The sequence below is a fragment of the Bufo bufo genome, chromosome 5 (assembly GCF_905171765.1).
Source record: "Bufo bufo chromosome 5, aBufBuf1.1, whole genome shotgun sequence".
In the NCBI taxonomy this organism is placed as follows: Eukaryota; Metazoa; Chordata; class Amphibia; order Anura; family Bufonidae; genus Bufo; species Bufo bufo.
In genome coordinates this window covers 433,913,531-433,937,997 of record NC_053393.1, presented here as the reverse complement: position 1 = coordinate 433,937,997, position 24,467 = coordinate 433,913,531, and the positions used below count along the sequence as shown (strand labels likewise).

General features: G+C 40.2%; 1 protein-coding gene across 5 annotated transcripts in view; it reads right to left on the bottom strand.

Moving 5' to 3' along the window:
* NFATC1 (nuclear factor of activated T cells 1) overlaps positions 1-24,467 on the bottom strand; it is a 202,191-nt gene that overhangs the window by 101,376 nt on the left and 76,348 nt on the right. The gene's annotated exons all lie outside the window — the stretch shown is intronic.

The following is a 24,467-nucleotide window of genomic DNA, read 5'->3' as shown; positions in this document are numbered from 1 at the left end:
ATTCCGCAGCACTTTTCATCACTCGCCGTCCTCGGTCGAGATCACAATCTAAGTTCCCTATCAGTATGTCTTTGGAGTGTGTGAGTAAAGCGGAGTACCCGGAGGAAACCCATGCAAACACAGAGTTGTCCTTGATCAGATTGGTATCCAGGACCCCGGTGCTTCAAGGCCACCAGTGCTAACCACAAAGCTACCGTGTTCACACGATATTGGTGAAATCATAAAAAAAAGAATATATATATATTTATATAAGCAATATAGCCATAGCAGCTGCTATAGGACCCAGAGGCTGAAGAGGCTAACTTGGGTGCAGGACAGTTATCCCTTTTTGTGGTTGATAGCTTTGCACTATGTAGCCATCCTATGTGGGTTCCCCTTTGTGCAGAAGTTCTGCTATATGGCACTACTGTCCATCCCTTGATAGTTTCTTAACTAAAATTAGTTATGCAGCTGTTAGAATTACTACCGGTTATGAAAAGGGTCAGGCGCTATAATTCTGTTATAAGGCCCACTAAAATCCAGTTATGATCCTGGTGACAAAGATTCCAGTTACAGAGGAAATCTAGTTGACAGCACTACACTGCTATCAATAGGTCGCTTACAGTAAGGAGATTCTGGACTGCCTGTAGAAAAGAGGCAGAGGGAACACTTTTTATAAGGCCTACGTAGCTCGCTCCGGGGAGAAATGGCCAGCTATAACTAAAGACTATAGACACCAAAGAAGAAAATGGCAGATTTACTGCTGTCCAGAAAGACCTTGCTACCCGTACATTTTGTCTTAAGCAGGAGATACCCTTTAACAATATCTTGACATGAGTAAAGCCACTATTTAGAACCTGCGATTGAAAGTGATATAACAACATGTAAAACCTTTTGCATAGCCAACCTGCTTAGAAGCCGTTATAGGACACGTCTGCAAACGAAAATATATTTTCTATTTCTAGCACAGCTCAAAAAGATTATTAAATATGTTCCATGATACAAAAAATGGCTGCTACCCTACCCTACCCCGTCAATCCAAAATAAATCAGCGACTGGCACAAATCCAAGTATGAAAAGTGTATACATTTTTTTCCAAATGCAAATAATTAAAATAGGGACATAACACAGCTGGAATGGTCATATGTCAAGCGTTAACTAAGTCAGACCTTTTCTACAGAATATAAGTAGCTATAATCCTGCTCATTTGCATTTGACAGTATGGATCTGCATCATGTGATGCTAAGGGGATCATTCCAATGAACACTGTTTAGACTGCACAAACCTTATGTTTCAGCTTACTTCATGGCATGCCATCAATACCAGTGATGCTCATAATCATTCTGCACCTAAATAGTAAATTACTGTCTGCCTCTGTCCCACAGAAAATTACACAGGAACCTTTTCTTAAATGACAATTTAGTTCTAGCTGAAACATTATACCTTTTTAGAACAGGCACATTTTCTATTTAGTTTTTTTTTGTTGGAAAAGCTGCAATTTTATCAAGAAAATAGTTCTGCTATACCTATGAACTGGGAGGCTCAATTCACACCACATTTTTCCATACAGTTGGCCGCATGCACCTGGAACCAAAAACAAAGCTAGCTAGCTGTATTCTGTACAGGATCCATAGACTTCCAGAAGAGAGATGGACAGATGTGTACCAAAGTGGACCCTTTTGACAAGGTAAGGGCCCAGGCACACAACGGTATGTATTTTGCGGTCTGTAACAATGCCTGTCCTCCTCCGCAAAATGGACAAGAATATGACATATTCTATTTTTTTTCGGAATGGACTTGCGGATATATGGAAACGGAATGCACACGGAGTCATTTCTGGTTTTTGCGTCCCCATTGAAGTGAATGGTCCCGCATATGGGCTTCAAGAAAAACAGAATGGACACGGAAATAAAATACGGCTGTGAGTCTTAAATCTGTATCTAGTTTTGTACTACATTGAGAAGTGTATTAAACTATAACTATTAGATTGGTGGGGGTCCTACCATTGGAAACCCCACCGATCATGAGAACGGGTAACCCCGAAATGAACAGAGTGGCACGTTGAGCAAGCAAACTGCTACTCCATTTCCCAAAATAGCAGAGTGCTGTATTGGACTGTCTCCTGTAGAGACAAATGGAGTGGCAGTGCGCGTGCAGACTATATAATTGACTACTGGACCCACAGGGTTATTATGCATGTGAATGCAGGTTCCAGTGACAGTCCTGAGTGAATCCCATATAAGGCTCCTTGCACACGAACGTTTATTTTTTCCGTTTACGTTCCGTTTTTGCGGATTCTGTTCGCGGCTCGTATGCGGAACCATTAATTTCAATGGTTCGGCAAGACAAACGGAATGTACTCAGTATGCATTCCGTTTTGGTATTTCCGTATATCCGTTCCGCTGAAATATAGAACTTGTCCTATTATTGGCCGCAAATAACGATCTGTGGCTCCATTCAAATCAATGGGTCCGCAAGAAATACGGAATGCATATGGAACACATCCGTAGGTCATCAGCTTTTTGCGGATCCATGCCCACTTTGCCCATGTGTATAGTGTTAAAACACATTACTATAGATTACATTAATGATTAAACATTTCATGTTTCTGCTTGCGATCCGAAACAACGGATCGCATACGGAAACCATACAGAGATTTTTTGCGAAACTACGGAACGGAAACACAACGGAAACAAAAAATGGAACAACGGATCAGTTAAAAACGGACGCAAAATACAGAAAAAGCCATAGGGCCGTGCGCAAGAGGCCTAAATGAAAGTTTTAAAGCATAAACATTTTTTTACATCGTTTTATATAAATGATATACTATACAGTATAAGTCTGGGAGAAAACGGACTGGGAGAAAACGTCTGTATGTGAGTAAGTAACTGGCTCAATGATAGAAAACAGAGGGTGGTTATTAACGGTACACACTCAGATTGGGTCACTGTCCCTAGTGGGGTACCTCAGGGGTCAGTATTGGGCCCTATTCTCTTCAATATATTTATTAATGATCTTGTAGAAGGCTTGCACAGTAAAATATAAATTTTTGCAGATGACACTAAACTGTGTAAAGTAATTAACACTGAAGAGGACAGTATACTACTACAGAGGGATCTGGATAGATTGGAGGCTTGGGCAGATAAGTGGCAGATGAGGTTTAACACTGACAAATGTAAAGTTATGCACATGGGAAGGAATAATGCAAGTCACCCGTACATACTAAATGGTAAAACACTGGGAAACACTGACATGGAAAAGGATCTAGGAATTTTAATAAACAGCAAACTAAGCTGTAGAAACCAGTGTCAGGCAGCTGCTGCCAAGGCCAATAAGATAATGGGTTTCATCAATAGGGGCATAGATGCCCGTGATAAGAACATAGTCCTACCACTTTACAAATCACTAGTCAGACCACACATGGAGTACTGTGTACAGTTCTGGGCTCCTGTAAACAAGGCAGACATAGCAGAGCTGGAGAGGGTTCAGAGGAGGGCAACTAAAGTAATAACTGGAATGGGGCAACTACAGTACCCTGAAAGATTATCAAAATTAGGGTTGTTCACTTTAGAAAAAAGACGACTGAGAGGAGATCTAATTACTATGTATAAATATATCAGGGGTCAGTACAGAGATCTCTCCCATCATCTATTTATCCCCAGGACTGTGACTGTGATGAGGGGACATCCTCTGCGTCTGGAGGAAAGAAGGTTTGTACACAAACATAGAAAAGGATTCTTTACGGTAAGAGCAGTGAGACTATGGAACTCTCTGCCTGAGGAGGTGGTGATGGTGAGTACAATAAAGGAATTCAAGAGGGGCCTGGATGTATTTCTGGAGTGTAATAATATTACAGGCTATGGCTACTAGAGAGGGGTCGTTAATCCAGGGAGTTATTCTGATTGCCCGATTGGAGTCGGGAAGGAATTTTTCCCCCCTTAAGTGGGGAAAATTGGCTTGTACCTCACAGTTTTTTTTTTTGCCTTCCTCTGGATCAACTTGCAGGATAACAGGCCGAACTGGATGGACAAATGTCTTTTTTCGGCTTTATATACTATGTTACTATGTATATGTGTACAACAGGTGTTATTTTTAGCAGTTCCACAAAGGAAATGCTACAATGGCGGCATATTTTAGTTATGAGTCTCTCAGATATTCAGCAGCAAAGCATACAGCCAAGGGCCAGGAAAGCTCTGAAGGAGGAGCATTAATAGTCACTTATGTTATCACCTTCTCTTCTGCTGCTACACAACATTTTGCATTTGCTCCAGGAACAATAAAGGATCCAAATATAGTACACAATCATAAATGTAAAAACAAATGCCTGCTACTTTTAGACTGACTAATTTAGTCTACTGCCTCCTCGTTGCCTGCAGTGAGGTATTCTAGATACTATCTCGCAGGCTGATAATGATGATAACAGGTTACTATTAAAAGAGAAAACACCTTTAAACAACTGTTGATTGCAATTCAAAGCAAGAATGAAAAGAGAATATATGTAAAAATAAGATAGTGAGATAGTACTTGATATTCTATCATTCAGTTTATAATACAGAAACAAAGGCATGGCCTATATAAAAATGGAAAATGAATCAGGATGTAATTGGAACATATAGTCAGCTTGTTAAGTGGGCTTTTCTATTGGGCTTTTAATTTCTTTTACTACTGTGTATATTAACTTATGGTATAAAAAATTGACACAGCTAATCTTGATGTCTTTCCATAAGGCCTAATTCACACTGCACAGTATTAACCTCCTGACAGTCACATTAAAATTGGAAAACCCTCCCAAAAAGTCAATTTTTTTTAATTGTAGATGGGCTTATGCTGTCATTTTGATCTTGTATGAAAGCCTAGCTGCTACCATCAGTAGCTAAAGCCCCCAACCTCTTCACTTCTGCCCGAGCCCAGCTTGGGCAGAACAGTTACCGGTAAGTACTTTTCCCACTATCTAATGTGTATGAGACTTCCTCACTTTCACCCGATGATTGATGTTAAGGGATATAAGGGCTGGGCATGCTAGATTTCAACTGCCCGATTCTTCTGTTGTCTCTCACAGCGGGTTTTTCCTTCTCCTCACTCACTACACATACATGCTTGGACAGTCATATGTGTAAATATTTAATGCATTACATTTACAAATGTGGACAGATCTGCAATCATTGCATTAACAGCACAGAATAGAGAATTACAGTTTATAGGAAGCAGCTACAGTGAAACAAAGTCATAGGGACTCTAAGAAATGCTGCTAAGTGTTTTACTAGCTCACCCCAGTGCTGGTGACTGCTCAGTATTGCTGTATAATTTCCTCCATACAGCTGTTGCTTCTGTGTGTATGTGAGAGAGGCAGGAGCAGGATCTCCTCTTCTCTATGTGTGAAGTGTATGGGAGACATAGTAACAGGTGGGCTCTCTTCAGCTGACTTCCGGGACAACGGGCAATTAGAATTAGAGCTTGCAGTAGGGCAAACTGGTGAAAGATGTAGGTCATCTAATCGTCAGATACAGTGTTATTCCTCAAGCACATACGAGAGTTTATTCGGAAAAGTCGTCTGGAACAACAAGCACGCTTTAAACCATTTATGAACTGCACTTGCAATCTAAAATAACAAATGACACGTTGAAGTGATCTTGTCACACACAAAAATCAGTGCAGTCAACATTTCATAGATTTTTTTTTTCTGTGATTCAGCATACAATGAACTAAAAAGTAAATGTACTTTTTTAAAAACTTCTATTTTAAAACAAATATAGATAAACCAATATGAAAATGTCAAGGAACAAGTGTACAATATTAAATAATATGCTGTCCATGGGCAATTATATTTTTAAATATACACAGATCTACATTTTCAGACCGCATATGCAGATCAAATGTGGACCCATTAATTTCAATGTGCCCACAAAAGATGCAGACAGCACACCGTGTGCTGTCCGCATCTTTGTGTCCATTAGGTGGACCATTTTGCGGACAAAAATAGGCATTTCTAACATAGAGTGGAACATGCTGATCCGTAAAGTACACATGACCGCAAAACGGATATGGTTGTGTGAATGCCCCCTTAGGGTTTGACTTCCAGCAATGCTACCCATAAGCTGACAGAAGGTGCAGCAACACACCATATCTAACACAGCTCCACAAACTGTGTAGTGGCTGCCAGATTCATTGCAAGCTCAGCCCCATTCAATTGGGACTGAATGTGCAGTATCTTGGTGTATTTTATTATTTTGTAATAAACAGGTAAACCTGTTTTATATAGTGTCTTGCCACTTTCATACAGTTAGTATATGGTCAGTATTTGCAAGTCAAAGCCAGGGGTGGTTATCAATATACAAATATAAAAAGAAAAAAAAAAAATCTCAAAAGGCAGCAGAAAGCTAGGATCTCATTAAAGAGGACCTTTCACCTGGATATCTAGAATCTAATTATTATACTACCTTATAGTACTTCTAGAACTTGAGCTCCTTCTCCCTGGCTAAGAGCGGGGCGCTCCGATTGGATGCGTTCGCAGCCAGGGAGAAGATAACTGCACCCAGGAGAACAAGTCCACGCCTAGTATAACCAAGTCGTCTTATTAGCATATAAGGGGCCAAAAGATACAGGGACCACAGCGGACGAACGGGGGGGTTCTTTAGAAAAAAATAAAATTGCCAAGACATCACTGGGGGACGCACTATAAGGTAGTATAATAATTCGATTATAGATATTCAGGTGAAAGGTCCTCTTTAAGTGTAGTTATCAGACCAGTATGAGCGGTGACTTGCTCCCCTTTAGAGGTGTCAAGCTCTGACAGGCGAGCTTAAGGAAAACCCACTGGCAGGTAGCAGCCAGGAACGAGGTACCCAAGCACAATCACAGAATAGTCAGGCAAAATCCAAGGTAAAGACGGAATGCACAGGGTCAGAAGCAGAGGGTGGTCAAAGTTGGTACACGGAAAGTCAGCAGGGAACAGCGAACAAAATGCCTAGGAAGCTTTGTATGTCTCACCATAAGGTGGAATAACTCAGCACTGAGCCAGGATCTAATCAGTTCTTTATAGCCAGAGGGTGTGCGTGTGGACCTTGAACCTCCCCCAGCAAGGCCACAGCTATTATTTAAATATGTGCAGTAGCTGCTAGGGGGCCCATGGTTCTGTCAGGCCGAAGGGAGGCCCGTATCTCACGCTGCACCCTCCGACCCCGGGGGAAGATGACGTCCCCGGCTTCCTGACAAGAGAACATGACACATCAACTTACCCCCTTTCTGGATTGCTCATCACTCTCACGGTTTGTAGGTCTTCTCATCCAAGTTGAAGATGGTCGTCCAGTTGATAGAACCTTAGTGGCCCATAAACAGTCCTAAAAATGTTCTATAGTTCAAAGGGTATATTTATTGGATATAACAGTAGGATAAAAGTGTTATACCCAATAAATATACCCTTTGAACTGTAGTACATTTGGAGGACTATTTATGAGCTATTAAGGTTCTATCTATTGGATCACCATCATCAACTTGGATGAAAATACTAACATACCTGGAGGGTGATGACTGATACAGAAAGGGAATAAGTTGATGTCATTTACTACCCTCTAAAGGGGAGTATGTGACCCCTTATAGTGTTCCAATAACTACACTTTATGGGATCCTAGCTTTCTGCTGCCTTTGAGTGCTGGTTTTCGCTCTCTTTTACATTTATATATTGATATCCACCCTAACCAAGCACTTTTTGGAACTGGACCTTCACCAATAATCTCCAATTTGGATGTTCCCTGAACATATATATTTTATTGAATTGTTTAAAGGCTAACCTGGCCCCTAGATTTAATGGTTGATGTCCATTGACATAGGAAATGCTCCTTACACCAGTTGAGTCTGCTAATTAATTTGTTTGAATTCTAACCATATTGATCTGGGAGCGCTGTCTCAAAAGATTTTTAATCCTTGATTCTCCTCAAAGCCAGAAGTGGGTTCAAAACACAGAAGAGGCACAAGTATTTCTATACTTTTTCTATGTAGGTTTCACTTCTGGATTTGGCTTACAAATACTGAAGCAAAATACTGAACAAATACTGACTGTGTGAAAGTGGCCTATATGAAAGTGTTTGCTTAAAGAGGTTGTCTGGTTTAGTCTACCACTTTCAGATTGTGGGTCCCTTTGATACACACTGATTACTGGTAAATTTTGATGCTGAGGACACCTTACTTCAGTCGATCTGAAATAGTTTTTAACAGAGATGAGCAAATTTCTGAAAATTCAATTCTGGTTCAATTTGGCCAAATCAACTGTCTGATGTATACTCTCCCATCCTCTCTTTCAGTCTCTCCCTATATTTCTCTCCCTCTCCCGCTCTGTTTCTCTTCTCTCTCTCCATGATTCTCTCAAAATGTATCATACAAAATTTGATAGAATCCGAATTCAAAGAAAAATGCTGGTCAAATTTTTCAAATTTTAGAGTCAATTTGCTCACCTGTAGTTATTACAAATTTTCTCAAGAGTGTCTGTCACAACGGATTTGGTGTGATTACCGATCAGATAAGGTTACATTTATTAAACACTATATATAGACATCATGTTGAGCAGTGGACTATAAAACTAGCACATAATTCAAGGAAAAGTGTCCCAACTAAACTCTTTTCTTGCTGTGTATATGTTCTAATAATGATGATGAATCAATAATTATAATATTAACACAAGTAAAAGATCAATTTATGATAGGACTTCCAAATTACTTCTCTTTAGTAAGGTTACAACTAAGCACAAAGCAGAATTTTTCTCCAATAATCCCTTAAATATACTTACATTTTCTACAATGATGAGTCCATGGGTGTCTAAAATAAAGTGACGATGGAGATCAGCGAATCCAGGGGTGACATTTAAGTGACACAGCAGTAGTGGAGCAAAGGCACCAAGCTGAGTGGATTCCTCCAGTCCTCCACATATAGACATGCATAATCACATGCCCATCAAAGAGTAAATCTGCCAGGCTTAAACATTATCTTTGCATTTGTATGGATGACCTCAAATGACTTCGATAATAACTGGTGAAAGTGATCAAGTGCAGATTATACACAAAGCAATGAAATCTCTTTCTGACAATACATAGTATACATACAAGTGTTCTTCATATAAGTGCCCCTCTCTCCTGAAAATTCCTCATCCTGCCCTTTGCTTTCAGGTGGATTTTGCTTTCCAAGTGTCAGATACATTTACATTTATTTTATAGGGCTTGATTTGTCCTCAACAAAACAAATACAAAGGGTTGTTCAAGAGTCTGGCTAGTCTTATACTGATCATTCTCAGCTAATTTTCTGTGAAGCTGATTCAAGCTGTTAGAACAACTGTCTCCAAAGAGACGAGTGAAGTAAGTCTCTCATGCTTCACAAAGCAATGGCTTTGTGAGCAAGATAAGCCTAATGTTTAGTTAGGGTCAAGCCACTCAACATCAGCAAAAGGGAATTCAACTCTGAGTGTGCTTGAGAAAAGAAAACAATCAATGCAGAACAAGGACGCACACAGTATCAGTACTCTCTAAAGCTGGATTGAGGATCATGACTTGTTCTGTCTCTTAATGGCTTCGATCACACAGCATTTCAATTCAAGTGCTTGGCAGCAGCCTGTTTTGCTGTTAATCCAGTTAAAATAAAGTGAAATTGTGCAAATTAAATAAAATTGAAGATTATTCCAATGTATTTAAATGTATGGTATGAATGTCTATAGCTGCATAACATGTTGAGACTGTACCAAGATAAGACTTTATTTAGTGAACATTATAGGATTCAAAGTACCGTACCCAACCCAAGCAAAATGCCTGTCTTCATGGTGCCCGTCGTAAAGGCACTCCAATTACAGGAAACTGTCCAAGCTGCAACTTTTAAATAAGAACATTTTTGACACAAAAAATAATACTTTTTTTCAATTGGGTTAGTTATTCTAAATCAGAATGAGAATGGAAGGTGTGCGCCTACATTTTCCATCAAAGCTTTACTTCAAACAATTGCAATTTCAGCTAAAAGGTGAAAGGGTACAAGGGTGTCACAGTGCACCCTGTTCCTTGTCATTCCTTTTGGAAAGAATGACAACATCTACGAGGTCCATCAGTTCTTGTCACCACTCAGCTCAGATTGCAGCCAGTGCTGGAGGAAAGCAACAACAAGATCCCAGTAAGAGCAACTTGGGTAATGGGAGAGTTTCATGTTCATGTGGTATTACTATAGACGTGCAATAAAATAGGCTTTTAATCCTCTATTCTTCTGCAAATGATTCAGTATGTTATCAAGGTTCTGTATCTAGTCCTTTTAGAATCACAAATGGAACCTAACAAGGGTGCTCTCTATGACCGACTATTTTCAACTATCTTGCCATGCTCTCAGATCCATAGAGCAAATCCCCAGCATTAAGGAAATATTAAGGATACTTTATGAGGATGATATAAATCTGTACCAAATTAGCCCCTCCCTCCATGCCAAAAAAACAGGTAATAAATACTCAAAAGCTTCTCAGAATAAATTAAAGGAAGCTAAATGTCAACTTCTTCCCTACAAATATTTCCCAAGAGTTGAAAAACTCCTTATTACATTGTGCATAAAAGAGTTAGATGCTACACTCACCATTAGTCTTTTACTGTATGGGGAGACAACCTAAGGCCTCTTTCACACTTGCGTTGTCCGGATCCGGAGTGTACTCCACTTGCCGGAATTACACTCCGGATCCGGAAAAAACGCAAGTGTACTGAAAGCATTTGAAGACGGAACCGTCTTCCAAATGCTTTCAGTGTTACTATGGCACCCAGGACGCTATTAAAGTCCTGGTTGCCATAGTAGGAGCGGGGAGCGGTATACTTACAGTCCGTGCGGCTCCCGGGGCGCTCCAGAATGACGTCAGAGCGCCCCATGCGCATGGATGACGTGTCCAATGCGATCACGTGATCCATGCGCTTGGGGCGCCCTGACGTCACTCTGGAGCGCCCCGGGAGCCGCACGGACGGTAAGTATGCTGCTCCCCCGCTCCCCGCTACACTTTACCATGGCTGCCGGGACTTTAGCGTCCCGGCAGCCATGGTAACCATTCAGAAAAAGCTAAATGTCGGCTCCGGCAATGCGCCGAAACGACGTTTAGCTTAAGGCCGGATCAGGATCAATGCCTTTCAATGGGCATTAATTCCGGATCCGGCCTTGCGGCAAGTGTTCCGGATTTTTGGCCGGAGCAAAAAGCGCAGCTTGCTGCGGTATTTTCTCCGGCCAAAAAACATTCCGTTCCGGAACTGAAGACATCCTGATGCATCCTGAACGGATTTCTCTCCATTCAGAATGCATTAGGATAATCCTGATCAGGATTCTTCCGGCATAGAGCCCCGACGATGGAACTCTATGCCGGAAGAAAAGAACGCAAGTGTAAAAGAGCCCTAATAAGATTATGTGGCATATGAAAGAATCAGTGATACACTGTCCTTAAAGAGTCACCCAGTTTGAGAATTTATTTATTTCATGCATTTATATAGCTCCACTATATTCCGCAACGCTTTACAGACATTAGCATCACTCTGTCCCCAATGGGGCTCACAGTATATGTTCTAGATCAGTATGTCTTTGGAGTGTGGGAGGAAACCCGCGCAAACACGGGGAGAACATACAAACTTGCAGATGTTGTCTTTGGTCAGATTCAAACCTAGGACCCCACTGCTAACCACTGAGCCACTCTGCTGCCCAGTGTAAATAGCAGATTTTTAAATCACTTCATTTGAAAAAGTATGCCTGCATCCACCTCAAAAAAGCTCTGAAGTCATGACCACTAGGGGTCTCACTTCCAACTAAGTTGCAGCCTGTTGTCAGACAAGATCAGTGATGAGCGGCAGGGGCAATATTCGAATTCGCGATATTTTGCGAATTTTCGTCATATATTCGCAAATTTGTGATCTCCAGTCATTATTTTCTTGATTGCAAAAATCTGAAAATTTGAGATAAAAATTCCTGATACGAAAATTCGCAATCAACACTACTCCTAAAGTCAAAGATTTTGCAGCCTTCTCCTTGGCCCACAAGCAAGAAGCAGTGAGGGATCATGGACACTGATGAAAAAAAATCTAGAATATTCGCGATTACGAAGATATAGCACTATATTCTAGATATTTGTGAATTCTCAAAGTGTCAATATTCGCGATAAAAATTTGTGATTAAAATATTTGCGATTAATACTAGACAAGAATCGTTCCTGGTAGCAGAGACTCAGAATAGAGACAGTGGGGACGTGTCAGAGTTAGCTGAGACCCTGAGCCTGATAAAACAACTGCTTCTACACAGGTGTTACTGAAAGTTATTACCCATCAGCATTTTTCATATCTATTGTTCTACTCTATTATGGAGGATCCGTCACATTATGGACATCAACGACAACCCCCTTTCTATATTAGAATCCATCAAATTTCCATCATGATGTCTATCATTTTACTGGAAAAAATAGCGCAGCATGCTATGCTATATTGCCCACCATTTTGTATGGAATCTGCGCCAGGGGCTCCTAACGCAGAGGTGAACTTTAGTAACACTTCCTAGAGGAAAAGTCATGTTATACAGTTAGGTCCATATATATTTGGACACTGACGCAAATTTTGCTTCTTTTTACCTGTTTACTAAAACATATTCAAGCTATAGTTATATAATGGACATGGACACAAAGTCCAGACGTTTAGCTTTCATTTGAGTGTATCCACATTAAAATTGGATGAAGGGTTTAGGAGCTCCTTTATATGTGGCACCCTGTTTTTAAAGTGGCTAAAAGTAATTGGACAATTGACTCAAAGGCTGTTCATGGCCAGGTGTGGGCAATTCCTTCGTTATTTCATTCTCAATTAAGCACATAAAAGGCCTGGAGTTGATTTGAGGTGTGGTGCTTGCATTTTGAAGATTTTGCTGAGAAGTAAACATGCGGTCAAAGGAGCTCTCCATGCAGGTGAAACAAGCCATCTGCGAAAACAGAAAAAAATCATCCGAGAAATTGCTACACAATTAGGAGTGGCAAAATCTACAGTTTGGTATATCCTGAGAAAGAAAGCACTGGTGACCTCAACAATGCAAAAAGACCTGGATGCCCACGTAGGACAACAGTGGTGGATAATCGCAGAATAATTACCATGGTGAAGAGAAACCCCTTCACAACAGCCAACCGAGTGAACAACATGCTCCAGGATATAGGCGTATCAATATCCAAATCCACCATAAAGAGAAGACTGCATGAATCAGAGGAGGATAGAGAGAGACTGGAAGAGCCGATCACGCTGGAGGAGTTAGAGGCAGCTCTTGGGGGGATGGCGAACGGTAAGGCGCCGTGGGCAGACGGCATACCAGTGGAGGTGTATAAAAAGTTGCAGGGGGTACTTCTTCCTGAATTACTTAAGGTTCTTGAACATTCTCTGGAGACGGGTTCGCTACCACATTCTATGCAGGAGGCTATCATAGTAGTTATTCCTAAGCCTGGGAAGGATCCCAAAGTTCCTGATTCCTATAGACCAATTTCGCTATTAACAGCAGATGTGAAGCTCCTGGCAAAGGTGTTGGCGAACAGGCTGTCCAGGGTAATCCTAACTATAGTGCACCCGGATCAAACGGGCTTTATGCCTGGGAAATCGACTGCTATAAATATCCGTAGAGTATATGCTAGTCTGAATATTCCAGCTGATATTACTTGCGTTAGACGCCGCCAAGGCGTTCGACAGTGTTGAATGGAACTACCTATGGGAAACCTTGAGAGTCATGGGCTTTGGTGCTCGATTTATTCAGTGGGTGAAAGTGTTGTATTCAAGTCCAAAGGCACGGATCAGAGCTAATGGGGGGCTGTCAGATAGCTTTTCTTTGTCCAGAGGCACCAGACAGGGGTGCCCATTGTCACCCTTGTTGTTTGCTTTAGCAATTGAACCACTTGCAGCCCTTATCCGCCTGTCACCTCATATTGTGGGGTTTAGATATGGTGAGACGCAAAATAAAGTGGCAATGTATGCTGATGACACTATGTTATTTTTGGGTGACACTGGGGGCTCTTTGGATGCGGCCATGGCTTTAATAGATAGATTTGGTGGCTTCTCTGGGCTTCGGATAAATTGGCAGAAGTCTGCCTTGATGCCGGTAGACGGACAGGCACTCTCTGGTGTGCAGGCAGATAGTTTGATACCCTGGGTGGGCAAGTTTAAATATTTGGGGCTATATATAACACCTAGACTGCTGGATTTTGAAGAACTTAATTTAACTCCTTTGCTAAATACTTTTAGGCTGAAGGCAAGGACATGGGGTAGACTCTTTTTGTCGGTGGTGGGCAGAGTGAATCTCTTAAAAATGGTAATGATGCCTCAGTTACTATACATATTGAATAATGCCCCTGTATGGATCCCAGTTGAGAGATTTAGGAAAATACATTCGATATTCAGAGATCTTATCTGGAAATATGGTCAAGCTAGGATTAAGCTGGAGACGCTGCAATATCCCAAGTCTGAAGGTGGCTTGGCTGTTCCTAACGCCTGGATTTATTTCTTAGCCTCTCAGTGTCAGCATTTTAAGGGTTGGATGGAATTTCAGCTACCAGATGTGACGGGGAAGATACTGCAACACTGGTTGGGTAGTAGAGACCTTATGGGTATTCTGGAGGGTGCAGGGATGCATGGGGGGAGAGAGAAAGTAACGCTTATAGAGCTTATGAAAAAAGTGTGGACAAAGGTGAAATTGATCAGGGGTGTTGGTGGGGTAGGTGAGCTTTCCCCAATATGGAACAATAACTTGATGCCAGAGTTCATTTCTCTATCAGGAGTCCGAAATTGGGAATCCCATGGAGTAATGAGGATAGGTCAATTGATCGAGACTAATGTATTTAAATCATTTCAAGGCCTACAGCAGGAATTCAACATTCCTAAAGTGTGGTTCTATCAATATTTGCAACTGAGACACGCCTATGATGTCACGATGAGGAAGGGTTGCATTATTGCCAAAATGGACGTGGTCCATAAACTGGTTCTTCCAGCTGGAGGAAAGAGAGGTCTGATATCACAGGTGTATACTCTGCTTTTAGACATCTTACAAGGATGAGAAAATGGGAAAAGGATTTGGGGGACATCCCTAAGGAACAGTGGGAAGATATATTGGAGGCAGTCCCGAGAGTGTCTGTAAGTGAACAGGGCAAGTTGTCACAACTGTTTATCATCCACAGAGTCTACAAAACTCCAGTATTTTTACGGAAAATTGGGGTTAGAACTGATGACAATTGTCCAAAATGTATGGTGGAAGGTGCAGATCTGTTTCATATGCTTTGGTCTTGTCCAGTGCTAAGTAGTTTTTGGGATGAGGTGTTGACTTTGATTAATCGTAACCTGGAGTTGAGGGTGCAGAAGGACCCAAAGATATGTGTGTTGGGATATGTGAAGGAGATTGGTGGGGGAGAGGCGGTCAAGGTGGCAGTTGGGAGACTATTGTATGTGGCCAGGAAGTTGATTGCTTTTAGGTGGATCCAGGGGAGTCCGCCAACAGTGGAGGAATTTGTGAGAAAGGTGCATGATATGTTGACTTTAGAGAGGGGAGTGTTTGTTAGGAGAGGATGTCCTCAGAAGTTTGAAAAGTTGTGGAATGAATGGTTGTCTCACACTCATGTCGTAATATAAAAAGGTTTTGAAAATTCATGCTCTGATCTGGGGGGGGGGGGGGTTGGTAGTTGGGGGAGGGGGGGGGGGAATTGTTGGGTTTTAACAGGCAAATAATCTTGTAACTGTTTTTTCTTTTTATTGGTATATACATTATGTACAATAACTGTGGGAGATGTATCAATTATCTGGATATGTGATAATGTCTTGTACAATTCTTTGTATATGAGACGTGGAGGGGGGAAAATAACAGAAAAATTGTAGACACAAACTGTCTTGTAATATGCCAATTTTATTTGAATAATAAAAACGATTTGATTGAAAAAAAAAAGAGAAGACTGCATGAAAGTAAATACAGAGGGTTCACTGCCCGGTGCAAGCCACTCATAAGCCTCAAGAATAAGAAGGCTGGACTTTACTAAAAAACATCTTAAAAAACCAGCACACTTCTGGAAGAACATTCTTTGGACGGATGAAACCAAGATCAACCTCTCTACCAGAATGATGGAAAGAAAAAAGTATGGCGAAGGCATGGTACAGCTCATGATCCAAAGCATACCACATCATCTGTAAAACATGGCAGAGGCAGTGTGATGGCTTGGGCATGCATGGCTGCCAGTGGCACTGGGTCCCCAGTGTTTATTGATGATGTGACGCAGGACAGAAGCAGCTGGATGAATTCTGGGGTTTTCAGAGACATATTGTGTGCTCAAATCCAGCCAAACTGATTGGTCGGCGTTTCATAATACAGATGGACAATGACCCAAAACATAAAACCAAAGCAACCCAGGAGTTTATTAAAGCAAAGAAGTGGAATATTCTTGAATGGCCAAGTCAGTCACTTGATCTGAACCCAATAGAGCATACATTTCACTGGTCAAAGACTAAACTTCAGACAGAAAGGCCTGGCAGAGCATTAAAAAGGAGGAAACACAGCGTCTGGTGATTTCCATGAGTTCAAGACGTCAGACAGTCATTGCCAACAAAGGGTTTTTCAACCAAGTATTAGAAATTAACATTTTATTTACAATTATTTATTTTGTCCAATTACTTTTGAGCCCCTGAAATGAAGGGATTGAGTTTAAAAAATGCTTTAGTTCCTCATATTTTTATGCAATCGTTTTGTTCAACCCACTGAATTAAAGCTGAAAGTCTGAACTTCAACTGCATCTGAATTGTTTTGTTCAAAATCCATTGTGCTAATGTACAGAACAGAAATTAGAAAAATGTCGCCTCTGTCCAAATATATATGGACCTAACTGTATATGTGCCAAGCACCACCATAGGATTCTTATATGGGTAATAAAGATATAAGTATACAGGTCTGTCTAAAACAAATAGTCAGTTTTGGCAGTGAGAACATATAAACATTCATGTAAAATATTTTTATCCATAAAGCAACATTCGAAAGGATGTCCAATCCAAACTACTATGTTTTCAAATGTATATTTGATTCATTTTTGGCTAAATCCGTGACCTTCCGTGCTAGGCTTAACAAAGTGGTGTTATATAAATTGATCTATTTACTTTGGAATGAAGGGAAAGCTTGCAATATATGATATGGAGGCTGACACTGCACAGCTTCAATGAATTAATGGTGGTGTTTGTGTATATTTTCTTACATGAATTACATTTTGATTACAAGTGGTAATATGACACGCTCCTGGCCAGTGGCCTCTTCACTGTGACTGCTACTGGCAAAGGGAAGAGTGTGGAAAGACCTCTAAGAATGCAGTATCTCTTACCAAATGGAGCTTGGCCAGAATTCAGCTAGCGTCACACTTCGTCAAAACAGCACTTGAAATCGTAAGCCTCCAATTGCATCTGTGTCCAGGTTTAAATAATGGCTGCTGTAAAGCAGATTGCACTAGTCTACGAAATGTACAGGGAGTGTAATGGCAAATAGTCAGGGGATCACTATGACACAGGTAAGCACAGGATACTAAATTCTACCATGGCGCGTATACTGTTGCATGGGGATGTCTTGTGAGAGGATTATGACAATGCATACTGTGCAAATCTACTATCATGAAGAACATATTTTGGAACCAAGTATGGTGCCTTTAGAATTAAGGGGAGAATTTATCATTGGCGCTGGTTTTGGTGTCAGTTTACGTCTGTCTTTGCTTTGTGAGGTTGCTCCAAATTTATGAAATGGTGCACATTAGTAATATATTTGACGCAAGTGCAATGTGGTGTACGCCTATGTCTGTAAAAGTACATTGGGTGTTGCCCGACGTGGAGATGCAACTTTTAGACTTTATAAAATGTCGCACATGATAAATGAGACATAAAAGTGTTAGAATCTGAAATCCTGACCTACTTTTTACTACTCTTTTGAAAGTGGCGAGGCTCATCAAATGTCTGTATACAGTGCTCATTTATTTCCAGCAGGTAAGGGCTCTTTTACACAAGCCAAGGATCAGGGTCATTATCTACAATGAATGTTCATACTTCCCCTTAATTGGTCCAAGTAAAGGAGCTGCCAAGTAAACAATCGTTTGTTAGGTGATCACGTTTTTTATGTGGCATCATAAATCTTTGATTAACCCATAGGATACCAGCGCCATATATGTACGGCGCTGGAAACTGGATTAGAAATCCTAGAGCCGTACAGCTATGGCGCGCTGATTGGGCGGGTGCAGGAGCTGCACCCGTCCGATCAGCAGCAGGGGTCTGGCAGTCACTGATAGCCAGACCCCTGCTGTATGCGCCAGCATCGGTGAAAACACAAATGCCGGCACATTTACCCTTGCACTGCCGCGGTCAGTGCTGACAGTGGCACATGCGGTATCCTGATGGGTCTGCATGTTTATCGGATCTCCGCGCTGCTGTGACGGGGACCCGATGGCTTGGATGGCAGCCCGATGCCTTCCTTAGGCATCGTGGCTGCCTTCCGTGACAGCCTGTGAGATCCAGCCCCCTGGATCCCACAGGCAGGAAGGCTGTAATTGTATTACACTGGTAATACACTTATAGCCAATGCATTACAATACAGAAGTATTGTAATGCATTGTAAAGATAATCAGACCCCCAAAAGTTGAAGTCCCAGAGTGGTACAAAAAAGCTAAGTGAAAAAAGATGTAGAAAAATAAAGTTCAAAATATAAGAAAAAGGGGGATTTCAGCTCACCCACCGTCCTCCTTCGCCGTGCACGGATCCTGGACCAGGAATCAATCAAAACAATAGAAAAAAATCCAGCAGCAGGCTCAGGATAAAATCCAATTTCTTTATTTCTTTATTATAAAATTCATAGGCTGACCAGACAGGCAAGGTCTACGCGTTTCGACTGTACGTCTTAATCATGATTAATGAAAAGTTTCAAGTAAAAAACAAAAAAAGCGTCCTTTTCCCAAAATAAAGTTAATAATTTTTTTTAAATAGGGAAAAAGAAAAAAGTAGACATATTTGGTATCACCGCGTCTGTATCGACCGGCTGTATAAAAACCCTAAAAAATAATAACAGTGCCAAAACAGCCATTTTCTGGTCACCTTATCTCACAAAAAGTGTAACATCAAGCGATCAAAAAGGCATATTTAGCCCAAAATGGTACCAATCAAACCGTCATCAAAGCCTGCAAAAAATTTGAACCTGCCTAAGACAATCGGCCAAAAAAATAAAACAATATGGCTCTCAGAAAATGGTAACACAAAAACAAGATTTTATTCTGTTCAAAAATGCTTTCACTGTGTAAAACTTAAAAATAAAAACGATAGACACATTGGGTATCCCTGCATCCGTAATAACCTGCTCTATAAAAATATCACATGAGATGTCATCTCAGGTGAATGCTGTAAAAAAAAATTTTTTCAAAACTATGCCAAAACAGCAATTTTTTTGTCACCTGGCCTAAAAAATACAAAAAATAAGGCTCTCAGACATTGGCAACACAAAAACAAGACTTTATTCTGTTCAAAAATGCTTTCACTGTATAGAACCAGGGCTGTGGAGTCGGTAGATAAATGTTCCGACTCCTCAGTTTTATGTACTTCCGACTCCGACTCCCCGACTCCGACTCCTCTGTATTAATATGCAAATGTATTTTATACATTCCTTGAGGGAAAGAAACGCAACCTACCACAGGACTACTGGCTGGGAAGCTGCTTTCTCCTTTGTGTGCTGATCTTCTGCTGAAGATAGGGCAGTGGGAGGATCCAGGAAGGGGCATTTATTCTAAAACATGATTTTCCTAGGAGAATCCCATAGTCATGTTTAAAGTTTAAGCTAACAATCAGAGTTTACAAGTTTTTATAGCCTTAGCTAAATGACAGCAGTTTTTCCAATGGTTTACAGCTTCAGTCTTGAGCTATTGGCCCTCCATTCCCTTCACTTATACAAGTGTCTCACTCTGTAGTCCTGCAAAAAACATATTTTTTTAATCCCTTATCAGTGAGAGGCTAGGTTACACATGGACGCTGCGTTCCCTGTAAAAGCAGAACACAACACTATGGAAAGTATAAGTATTGCAGCTCCTAATTGTGCGTTGCGTGCCATATAGTGAAGCACATGAAAAGCATGCTTCTTCACGGTCACTTAACGTGTTCGTTTTGCGGTTACGTGAGGCACTGCATGCATTGGTCTTTATTCTTACAGTAGAGAAGTCATTAATTATAACTTTTTGTGAATTGGGACATTTAAACTTGCTTTTTTTTTTTATTCCAATCTAAATTTAGTAGGAGTAGGAGTCAGAGTCGGAGTCGGTGCATTGTTTGCCGACTCCGACTCCAGGTACCCAAAATTTCCCCCGACTCCTCGACTCCGACTCCACAGCCCTGTATAGAACTATAGAGATATTAAGTTTCGCCACATCCGTAACAACCTGCTCTATAAAAAGCTGTAAATGATTGTTTAAAAAAACTATAATTTTGTCACCTTGCCTCACAAAAAGTGTAACACCAAGTGATTAAAAAGTCTTATGTACCCCAAAATGGTACCAATCAAACCGTCATCTCATACCGCAAAAAAATGAGCCTCCACATAAGACAATCACTTAAAAAAATAAAAACCAATGGCACCCGTAAACCAATCCATCAAAATCTGCGCTGCAAAATGGGTAACAAATTATGGGATGCTTTTTCTCCGGTTACCCCTTGTGAAAATGAAAAATTTGGGGCTAAAGCAAAATTTTTCTGGAAGAAATGGAACTTCATTTTCACAGCCAAATGTTTCTAAATTCCGTAAAACGCTTAGGGGGGGTCAAAGTGGTCAGTACATCCCTTAATATATTCTTTAAGGGGTGTAGTTTCCAAAATGGGGTCACTTTTTGAGGGTTATCACTGGAGGAGTGCATCAGGGTCTCTACAAATACAAAATGGTGCCTAAGAACCATTGTAGCAAAATCTGCCTCCAAAAACCATATGGCTCTCCTTTCCTTCTGACCAATGCCACTTGCCCATAGAGCAGTTTACCGCCACATATGGGGTATTTCTGTAAACTGCAGAATCGGAGTAATATATATTGAGGTTTATTTTGCTGTTAACCCTTGCTGTGTTGCAAGAAAAAAATTATTAACATAAAAAATCTACCAAAAAAGTGAAATTTTGAAATTTCACTTCCATTTTCCTTTAATTCTTGTGGAACACCTCAAGGGTGAACAAAGTTTGTAACATCAGTTTTAAATAATTTGAGGGGTGTAGTTTCTAAAATGGGGTCATTTATGGAAGGTTTCCATTACGTAAGCCCCTCAAAATCACTTTATAAATGAATTGGTGCTCAAAAAAATGGTTTTTGAAATTTTGTTGAAAATTTGAAAAATTGCTTCTAAATTCTAAACCTTCTAACGTCCTAAAAAAAAAAATGACATTTAGAAAATGATGCCAACATAAAGTGGACATATGGGGAATGTTAAGTACGGTAATAAATATTTTATATTTTATAAGATATCACTTTCTGTTTTAAAAGCAGAGAAAAATAAATTTAGAAAATTGAGAATTTTTGGTAAATTTGGGATTTTTTCATAAATAAAGGTGAAATATATTGACTCAAACTTTAAGCTACTTTACACTTGCGGCAGAGTGATCCGGCACGCAGTTCCGTCAATCTGCATGCAAACAGACAGCATTTGTAGATGGATCCGGATCAGTCTTACAAATGCATTGCAAGAACGGATTCGTCTCTCCGGATGTCATCCAGAGAAACGGATGCGTTATATATTTTTTTCACATTTTTACGGAAGGACGGATCCGCCATTGTGGTATTTTTAATGCCGGATCCGGCACTAATACATTTCAACGTAAATTAATGCCAGATCCGGCATTCCGGCAACTGACCTGGAATTTTGGACGGAGATAATACCGCAGCATGCATCCTGATGCCTCCTGAATGGATTTCTCTCCATACAGAATGCATGGGGATAAAACTGATCAGTTATTTTTCGGTATTGAGCCCTATGACGGATCTCAGTGCCGGAAAAGAAAAACGCTAGTGTGAAAGTACCTTAAGACTGTCATGAAGTACAATGTGTCACAAGAAAACAATCTCAGAATGCCTTGGATAAGTAAAAGCGTTCCAAAGTTATTACCACATAAAGTGACACATGTCAGATTTGCAAAAATCGGCCTGGGATTTAAGGTGAAAAGTGGCTTGGTAGTGAAGGGGTTAAGGGAGAACATCACTCTGCATATACAGGGATGCGCTGTCAACAAACAACAAAACTGTGTGGGGATGAACAATCGTAATAATGATCATTCATCCCTATACAGAAGGAATGATTCCTGCATGTAAATGCAACTAAATAGGCAAGCAATGGTCCTGAATTCCCATCACTGCCCTCTCTACCGGCTTGTGTAGAAGGGTCCTACCACAGCATTATGGAAGAGAAAGGAGTCTCTTAAATGGCTGCTCTTGCAAAATACATAAGTAAAAATAATGTACTGATAAATGGAGCCATGCATTCTAAATATATACAGAAATGTAGTATGCTGCGTGTACTGGTTGTCATATTTATATTTTAGAGCCCACACAGATCCTATCATGTCCCTTATTGTTTTCAGCATATTCTGCAGATTTTTCAAGATAAAGCTCAGTGTCTATTAGTTTAATGATTAGTAGACAAAAATGGACCTGTGTATCACAGCAAACTGAAATCTCAAGGTCACAAAGTCCCTAATTCTCTAACATATTGCATCCTTCCTAGTTCTGTATTTGTAGATATAACTGCCCACTGCTAACATGAAATGCACTGTATTTATATTCACGGCACCAGCTTCTGAGCAGTTGCCAAATTTTAAAGACCAGACTTCCTCCGTACATGTACGGTAGAGGTCCGTACATCTATCTGCAGGACTGGTGATAAATGTATGACTGCTTTAGGTGTCACTGCTGGGACACCACTGATCACAAAAACGGGCATCTCGAGTCCTTAAATGGAAAGGTGGCCATGCCTGCACACTACAGCACCATTCAGTACCTATGGGACTGGCAGAAATAGATCTATTTAGAAAGTTCTCCTATTTTGCTCAGAATATCCCCATCTGCAGTACTACTCACAGTTTAGGGGCAGGTCTAAACAACAGGTACGATTCAATTGATTTTATTTTTAATGTTTACACTAATGAATATTTGCTTATTTTGAATTATTGCTCTTTTGGGTGCAAATATATTTATTTACAGATTTCAGCTGATAAGAAATGTTATTAATGTAGTGAAAGTGTGCTTTTTTTAAATCATTGAAATATAGAACATTAGAGAATAAATCACTTACATATAACTCCACACCAATTGCACTTTAAGACCAAATGTGCAATACTGTATATGTATTTAAAGGAACTCTTCCATCAAAACTTGTTTAACATTAACTTATATGTGACTATTTTATCTATTTCTTTATTTTAAAGCAGGTGGATGATTTTCTGGATATCATTTTTGAAGTCATTCCATATATTCTACTTTTCTGAAGGTTTGGACTTTTAGCACGGCAAGCAGTCTCACCTAACTTACTCAGTCAGACCATCACTGTGACCAGAGACCGTTCCCATATAATGACTCAATTAGAGCATCACACATTATACTTCTGTGGACATTTTTCTATACCTACCATTATAATGAGGATTACATTGCACAGTGAAATCTTCCCCTCACTGCAGTAGTAAACTGACAACGAATTGCCTATCTCTGTAGGAGGCTTTATCATTTGTGCTGACTGCTACAGAAGGACAATATTTTTATTTACGTCCTTACTGAAATGAAAAAAGAAAAAACGGCTAAAAAATTCTAAAAAAATGTGTTTTCCCTGAATACTCAGTTTTAAAAAAATATTCCTTTCTGAAGGAAGTGTCCCAAAATGTATACCAGGCAAATAGCTAAACAGACAGAAACGGAAAGCACATGAGAGGAAGAGTTCTTTCTAAAGAAGAAGGAAGCTGATGATGGAAAATAAAATGATGAAAGCACATTGAACAGTGAAAAGACTCAGATCGTTTCCATGTAATGGGCAGGACTTACTGCTGCTATTGAGTTTAAGTTCTTCTATATGCACTGGAAAAAAATTGCTTTTGATAACTTTTGATGTTATTTACTCTTCCTATTAAGTCCTGGGCTATATACTTTTCTAAAGATTTGTTTTATTTGTGGTGGAAAATAACCTCAAAAGGACTAAGACACAGTGTTCATTAACTATAACTGCGTAAATACATATTCACATAACCAGTGTATATTTTTACACTTTTCATGTGAGAAAGCTAAAAAAAAGCTAAATAGCACTATTCATACACTAAAAAAATGAGCTCTAGAGGGTTTTGCCACTACATCAGGCATATATAAGTAAGTTACCCCAGACCATTAGACTTGTTCTGATTATCCCCAATGATAGGGAAACCCATGTCACATAACCTTATATCTGCTACAACCATGGCAGTCACAGAACCTGGCCTGGTCACAGATATCTCCACTCTGCT